Source organism: Papaver somniferum, unplaced genomic scaffold (assembly GCF_003573695.1).
Source record: "Papaver somniferum cultivar HN1 unplaced genomic scaffold, ASM357369v1 unplaced-scaffold_5, whole genome shotgun sequence".
NCBI lineage: Eukaryota > Viridiplantae > Streptophyta > Magnoliopsida > Ranunculales > Papaveraceae > Papaver > Papaver somniferum.
In genome coordinates this window covers 177,037-185,839 of record NW_020647637.1, presented here as the reverse complement: position 1 = coordinate 185,839, position 8,803 = coordinate 177,037, and positions in this window count along the sequence as shown.

The following is an 8,803-nucleotide window of genomic DNA, read 5'->3' as shown; positions in this document are numbered from 1 at the left end:
CGTAGTTGTGTGATCTGATCTTTCAACTTCTATCGTACAAGTACAATTTTTGATTGGATTGAGATCGTGAGAGTTCTCCGATAGGCAAGATAAAGAAGTCACAAAGATCTTCGTCTCACTGTTTGTGATTCCTCGACAAACCGCTTGTGTAGTCAATAAGGATTGTTGAGAGGTGATTGATTAATCTAGGATGTTCTTCGGGAATATAAGAACGGATTATCAATTGGTTCATGTTCACCTTGATTTTATATCTTAAGACGAAGCAAAACCTAGGGTTTTTCTGTGGGAGACAGATTTATCCTTTGATAGACTTTTCTGTGTGAGACAAATTTGTTTATTATCAAGTCTGCGATTTTGGGTTGCAGCAACTCTTAGTTGTGGGTGAGATCAGCTAAGGGAATCAAGTGTGCAATGTCCTGCTGGGATCAGAGGCGCATGAGTACAACTGTACCTTGGATCGGTGGGAAACTGATTGGGGTTCAACTATAGTTCAGTCCGAAGTTAGCTTGGAGTAGGCTAGTGTCTGTAGCGGCTTAATACAGTGTGTGTTCAATCTGGACTAGGTCCCGTGGTTTTTCTGCATTTGCGGTTTCCTCGTTAACAAAATTTCTGGTGTCTGTGTTATTTCAGTTTCCGCATTATATTGTTTTATCTTTATAATTGAAACAATATAGGTTGTGTGTTAGATCATCAATTAGCATAATCCAACCTTTGGTTGTTGATTATCATTGATTGATCCTTGGACATTGGTCTTTGGTACCGTCCAAGTTATTACTTGTGTTTGATTAAAGACTCGCTGATTTCTTTTAGCTTGAGTAAATCAAAACAAGAGAGAGATATTAACTCCTTGAGATATTTTTACCTAGATTTAGTCTGACTGTCTAGTTGATTCTCTAGAAAGTGTTTCGGAGTTAGTCCATACAGATTGCTAAGCGAAATATTGGGTGGTGTTATTAGACCTCCGCTTTTTCAGTTCTTGATGGAAAAAAATGTGAGTGAAAAATCTACTGAATTCGGATTTGGTTCTTGAATCTAAGAAATAGAAGGAATTCTTGTTCTCTCTTGATATCCCTTTCAATTCGAAGATCTAGGATTTGAATCAATCTTGTTTCATGATTTGAGTTCAATTGGAAATTTGGTTATTGATGATATAAGATGATCCATGTTAAGCATCCATAGAGGTAATAAATTTGGGTTACCTTAGCCCATGAAATAAACAAAACCCATTATCGAAAGCCCAAGGTTATTAAACAGTAATACAAGAAATTGTAATGGAAGATTATCCCTCAATATACCAGTGTAGTTAGTCCTCTATGGATGTGCCAGAAAATTTATCCTCTGACAAGAGTTCCCAACTGTAACTTTGTAAAACAATCTGAATTTGAAATTTTACATATATATTATTGTTGCGGAGTGATGGATTACTAACAATGAAAATCCCTTGATAAAGGCTAAGAGCAAATAATATGAATCGAATACATACCTTTACAAACAAAAATACAACAATCTAAATCGAACACATACCTCAAAAAATAAATAATATAAAGCTTCAGTACAATAGCAACTCATACATAAAAACTAAAAAAAAACATCTTAGGTTTAGTTGCTGCACTTGTCAATTAGTAGTAGAGTTTGTTGAGAGACAGTTGCATAGATTCCTATAATACCAACCTCGTTGTGTAGGATGTACTCCACCCCAGAAGAAGTCACTTTTTGGATTCTCATAAATAATTTATTTCTTCTCCCCTTTGCAATCAACACTTCCACATGTATGTTTTTCACTTATACCTAGACAACAAGGCTTTAGCGGGTTATCATATTTATGCCATGCATTACAACAATCAATATATTCACATTCTAGTTCATTGAGGGAAACATAGTTGGATGCGGAAAAAATCGTCGGTTAAAATCAAGTACCTGAGTTTTGTGTGGGTTCGCGAATACACATATTGTAATGACCCGACCCTCCACCGATATTGTCCCCACGTAGCCAATGCATCCAACAAATTCCAAGAAGATCACTCATCCCTGGATTACTCCCGCTCGAGAACGCTTAACTGCATAGTTTTCTACCAACTATGGAGCCAAGTGTGTTGAAAACGCCTCAATGTTAGGAAATGACAAAACAACATGATGAATCGGGGTATTACAATACCACCACTTTAAATTGGAGCCGTCCTCGTCTCCTCAAATATATTCAAGCCCAGATCTCCGACGTTCCCATCCCCTCATTAGACCAGTACCTGACCTATCACGTCTAACGCGCGTACTCTCTCGCCATCGACAAGTGACCCATCGTCGGCTCTGATACCATTTTGTAATAGCCATACCCTCCACCGATATTGTCCCCACTTAGTCACTACGTTCATCCGGCAGTGTGGGGTTTTCAACGTGCACCGCTACGGTCATCCAACAACAACTTTACGGGAGGTCACACATCCCTGGATTACTCCCACCTGAGAACACTTCACTGTGTATTTTTCTACCAACTCTGGAGCCAATTGTTCTGAAAATGCATCGGTATTAGGAAACAACAAACCATTACCCTATATTCCATTCGACGAACTCTACATGTCGAATCGTGGTATTACACATATTCCTCACATGCGTACATGAACTCCTTAAAAGAGTTTCATCTAACCATAGAAGTGTGTGCTTGAATCTCAAGTTATGTTAGCTAAAATTTTAAGCAACCCGAGTCTTGAAAATATATAAATAATGAAACTCAATCAACTAGGAAATTCAATCTCTCACACTTCTATGTCCTAGTTGTTAGCCAGAGTCGTCTTATATTGACCTAGGTTTTCTCGAGAGACATAATTAGGTTTACGACCGAAAGACTTCCTTAGCGATTCGTGTATCCTGATCTTGTTCATTATGTTATCGATGTTTTAGCAATCTTTTTTAGGAACAAGATAGATAGAAATCACAAAGTTCTCTTTGTCTCATATTTTGTAATTCCTCTAGATAGATATCTGAAAAACTATTCTTGAGTGATTAATTTTTAAGATTGTTCTTGATAGGTGGGTAAGAATCCAGACTTCTCAGATAACTAAGTGTAAGTTTTCCGGATTTGTGAGGTTTGCAATCTTTTTTAGGAACAAGATAGATAGAAATCACAAAGTTCTCTTTGTCTCATATTTTGTAATTCCTCTAGATAGATATCTGAAAAACTATTCTTGAGTGATTAATTTTCAAGATTTGTCTACTGCAAATAGATCTCCAAGCTTTAATCTCTCACACTTCTATGTCCTAGTTGTTAGCCAGAGTCTTCTTATATTGACTTAGGTTTTCTCGAGAGACATAATTAGGTTTACGACCGAAAGACTTCCTTAGCGATTCGTGTATCCTGATCTTGTTCATTATGTTATCGATGTTTTAGCAATCTTTTTTAGGAACAAGATAGATAGAAATCACAAAGTTCTCTTTGTCTCATATTTTGTAATTCCTCGAGATAGATATCTGAAAAACTATTCTCGAGTGATTAATTTTCAAGATTTGTCTACTACAAATAGATATCCAAGCTTTAATCTGTTAGACCTAAACGAAAATCAAATAGGCTTATCTATTAAAGGCAGATTGCTATAAAAAGTCTTCACATAGGCTGAAACAACTCTTAGGTTGTAAACGATGTCATCCAAGGGAATCAATTACGTAGATTCTTGCTAGGTTCAAGACACGTAAGGAGCACAACTGCTTCTGAATTGCTTGAAGGGTGAATTGGTTCTTAACTACATTACAGTCCGAAGTTTGATAGTAGGATAGTGTTTGTAGTGGATTCATATATATAGTTCGATGTTCAAATCTGGACGAGCTCCCAGGGTTTTTTTCTGCACTTCTGGTGTCTTCCATGTTATCCTTTTTCGCATTATATTTTTTTTTTATCTTTATAATAGGAATAACACAAGTAGTAAATAACTAATTCTAGTATAAAATCATATTAATTGTGATAGATTACAAGACTCTTTCTTGTAGAATAATTCGTATCATGAAAGATAGATAACAAGTTTCATTCATGGAAGAATGCAGACTCAACTATTTGGATAACACTAGATTGATCTTGGATATTGATTTTCGAGATTGTCCAGGTACTCATCCTTACAATCGGATTCACGAACACTTGTGTTTAGACTTTCGGATTGAAAAGAGTTAGAGATATACACTCTACATACACATTGTCAAGGATCATTAAGTCGGTCTACTTGCAAGTGTATTATTTTTTGTCCATATGGGTTGCGAAACTAAAAATTTAGCGGTGTACTTGTTACATCCTCTTTTTCATATTTCTCTTAGGCTTGTCAAAGTTTTCGTATAAACAAAAGATAAAAATGGTTGTTTCTATTTCATTTGATTTACATAAGAAAATCTTCAATAGAGCTTAGGTATCTAGTTAACATAATTGATGACATATTGGTCCTTAAATTTTAGAGCTATCTAGAAAAAATTCTGAAGTGATAGTTGTATAGGTAAAATTGAGTGATGTCGAGAAGATCTAGTTTTAGATATTCCCATATTAACGCACACCACTAATTGTTGGTATCTTAGTTTGTTGAAGAATAAACCAAGATACTATGAAGAAGACAGAAGGGATCAACAAGTGTTGTTGATACAAGTAGTACGGATCAACTATGAGAGTTGACAGAATGAGGTTGGATCAACTGATACAGTTGACACAATGTGAATGGATCAACAAGTATTATTGATACGGTGGTACGTACCGTATTTAGAAGTTTACTTGGGTTGCAAGTATTACTGGTTTTAAGAGTTTGTTTTCGTGAGAATTGTCTAGAAGTTTCTTTGTTAGAATTTGATTATGTTAGGAAAGTCTTTTTACTTGAGAGTCAAGTTTGTTAGTCATATAAATAGGTTGTTGAGCCATGAGTCGAAACACATTAATTAAGAGAAGTTTGTTTTAGTTTAGTTTTGTGTTCTTTCATTAAGTTTTTGATACCATATTTTCTACATCTGATTCAGAGCACTGGTATCAGGTTCTAGGGCTATGGGTATGAGAATTTGAGTTAAAGAAGATGACGAGTTTAAGTTCGATTAAGGTACCAGTGTTTGAAGGTAAAAATCTGGAGGTTGAAGATGGAGAATATTTTCACATACCAGGAGGTATGGGATATTGTGAAAGATGGTTATGTTGAACCAGCATAAGGAGTAGTACTTGAAGGAGATGCGGTAACTCTATTAACTGAAAACAAAAAGAAGAATTCTAAAGCTACATATATTCTTCGTTAGGGTATTCATGAATCTCTTATGGATAGAGTTATCTATATTAAGCAAGTGAAAGAAGCATGAGATGGTTTGGTTAGCTATTACACAGGGTCTGACAAGGTCAAGACGGTTAGATTGCAAAACCTAAAGAGAAAATATGAATTATTGCAGATGGAAAGTACTGAAACAATATCAAATTTTTTCTCAAAGACTTTGAATCTTATTAATGAGATGAAGGCTAGTGGTGATACTGTAGAAGATTCAACAGTTGTTGAGAAGATATTAAGAAGTTTGCCTAAAAATTTGAATCAAAGGTGGACTGCTATAGAGGAATGCAGCACAGTTGCAACTACGACTCTTAATGAGTTATTGGGTTCATTACAAGCTTATGAACAAAGATTGTTAGAGAAAACAACAGCTGCAAAACAAGTTGAAGAGGCACTTCAGAGTCAAGTTAGTTGGAGAAACAATCAAGGAAAATCTAATGCTGGAAGTTCTCAAGGAGGATACAATAATAGAGGAATATCAAATAATGGGAGTTATAGGAAGCCATTTGATAGATCAAGATACAATGTTATAGTTGTGGAGATTTTGGACACATTGCTACTGAATGTCCAAAACCTAGAAAGATAGTTGCTAATAACTATAAAGCAAATTTCAAAACTAATATTGTTGAAAGTCAAGAAGAAGAAGAAACAGAAGAGCAGAAGACTGAAAACATGTTACTAGCATGTCATACAGCAGAAGAACAACCTCAACTTAAGTGGTACTTGGATACAGGTTGCAGCAATCATATGTGTGGCAGAAAAGATTTGTTTGAAAGCTTGGATGAGTCTGCAAGATCCACAGTGAAGTTTGGAAATAGTTCAACTATTCCAGTTATGGGAAAAGGAAGAATAAGAATTTTTCTCAAGAATGATTCTAAAGCATACATCATGGATGTATTTTATGTTCCAGGTTTACATCAAAACTTGTAAGTATGGGTCAATTTTCTGAAAGAGGAAATTCTACGAATATTTACAATGGTTTATGCTTCATCAAAGATAGAAGAAGAAGATTGATAGCAAGGGTGGAGATGACTAAAAACAGACTATTTCCTTTGAACATTCAACATCAAAAGGAAAGATGTTACAGTAGCAGTGTTCACAATGATACTTGGTTATGAAACAAGAGAATGGGACATGTGAACTTTAACGGTTTGCAAAATATACCAAAGAAGAAGATGGTGTCAGAATTACCTTTCATTCAAATTCCAGAGTCAAGATGTGAGAATTCTATCTTTGGCAAACAACATAGAGATCCATTTTCAGTTAACAAAGCAAGAAGAGCTGAACAACAGTTGGAGATCATTCATAGTGATTTGTGTGGTCCTATAGAAGTTACATCACATGGAGGTAATAACTATTTCATAAATTTCATTGATGACTTTAGTAGGAAAGCATGGGTATATTAGCTTAAACAAAAGAGTGATGTTTTTCATGCTTTTAGAAGTTTCTATGCTGAGAAACAAATTGGTAAAAACGTCAAGATATTAAGAACTGATAGAGGGACATAATATATACTGTTGTTGATAGTTTCATGGAAGAACATGGTATTCTACATCAGCTAACAACAAGATATACACCTCAACAGAATGGTGTAGCTGAAAGAAGGAACATAACCATAATGGAGATGACAAGAATTATAAGAAGAACAAAAGATTTACCAAAGAATTTCTGGGGTTATGAAGTTAATACATCGGTGTATCTACTTAACAGATGTCCTACAAATAGTTTGAATAACAAGACACCAGAAGAAGCATAGAGAGGAGTAAGACCAAGTGTAAGACATCTGAGAATTTTTGGGTGCATTGCATATGCACATGTGCCAAAAGAATTGAGAAAGAAGCTGGATGATAAGAGTGAAAAATGTATTCTTGTTGGTTACAGTTCAGTGACTAAAGGATACAAGCTATATAACCCAGAAACTAGAAAGATAGTTATAAGTAGAGATGTGATATTTGATGAAGATTCACAATGGAATTGGAATAATGGATCAACAATCAATGTTGATCCTAATAACAAAGGATCAACAAGGGATGTTGATCCACATAATGTTGGATCAACAAGGAATGTTGGTCCACCTGCTGCTGTCAGAACAATTCCAATTATAGTTGAGGAAGAAGTGCAAGCTCAAGAAAATGTTAAAGAATAACATGAAGAAGCAAGAACTGAAACAATAACATAACAAGAAAATACAAGACCAAGAAGAAAATATATCATACCTGCTAGGTTGAATTATTATGTTGTATCAAGAGATGATGAAGATACTGATGATGAAGTAATGAATTTTGTACTATTTGGAGATTGTGGTCCTGTAGCTTATGAAGAAGCTTCTAAAAAACAAGGTTGGATTCAAGCCATGAATGAAAAATTGGAGTCAATTGAGAAGAATAATACTTGGGAACTAACAACACTTCCACCAGGTAAGAAACCTATTGGTGTTAAGTGGGTTTACAAAAAGAAAATACAAGTCAAATGGTGAAATAGAAAGACTGAAAGCAAGCTTAGTAGCTAAGGGTTATAGACAAAGACAAGGAGTTGATATTCAGAAGTATTTGCACCAGTTGCAAGACTTGATACAGTAAGGATGATCATTGCTTTGGCTGCACAAAAGAATTGGAAGATATTTCAGATGGATGTGAAGTCAGCATTCTTGAATGGAGTATTAGAAGAAGAAGTTTATGTAGAGCAACCAGCTGGCTACATTATGGAGGGGAAGGAGAATGAAGTATACAAGCTAAACAAAGCTTTGTATGGTTTGAAACAAGCACCAAGAGCTTGGTATACAAGAATAAATTCTTATTTTCTTGAGAAATGATTTACAAGATGTTCACATGAGCATACTCTATATTTGAAAGTTGATACTCTTGGCAATCATATTATAGTATGTTTGTATGTGGATGATCTCTTATTTACTGGAAATAGTTCTGAGATGATTAATGAATTCAGGGAGGATATGGTGAAGGAATTTGAAATGACAGATCTTGGTTTGATGTCATATTTTCTTGGTATTGAAGTACAACAAACTGAAAGAGGAATTTTTATTAATTAACAAAGGTATGCTGAAGGAATTTTGAAGCGTTTCAAGATGGATAATTGTAATCTAATTTTAACACCAGTAGAAGAGAGACTGAAGCTAACAAAAGATGGATCAGGAGAGATTGTAAATTCAACAAAATTTAAAGGTCTTATTGGATGTTTGAGATATTTGACTGCTACAAAACCTGATATCATTTATACAGTTGGGTTGGTTAGTAGGTTCATGGAATCTCCTAGAAAATCACATTTACAAGCTGCAAAACGTATTCTGAAGTATGTAAAAGGAACAACAAGCATGGGAAAATTCTATACTGTTTCAGAAGATCCAAAGTTGGTTGGTTTTACTGATAGTGATTGGGCTGGAGATACAGAAGGAAGAAGAAGTACATCAGGTTATGGATTTCAGTTGGGAACTGGTTTTTTCTCTTGGTCATCTAAGAAGCAGCAAGTTGTTACATTATATACAACAGAAGATGAGTATATAGCTGCTAGCAACTGTGCTACAC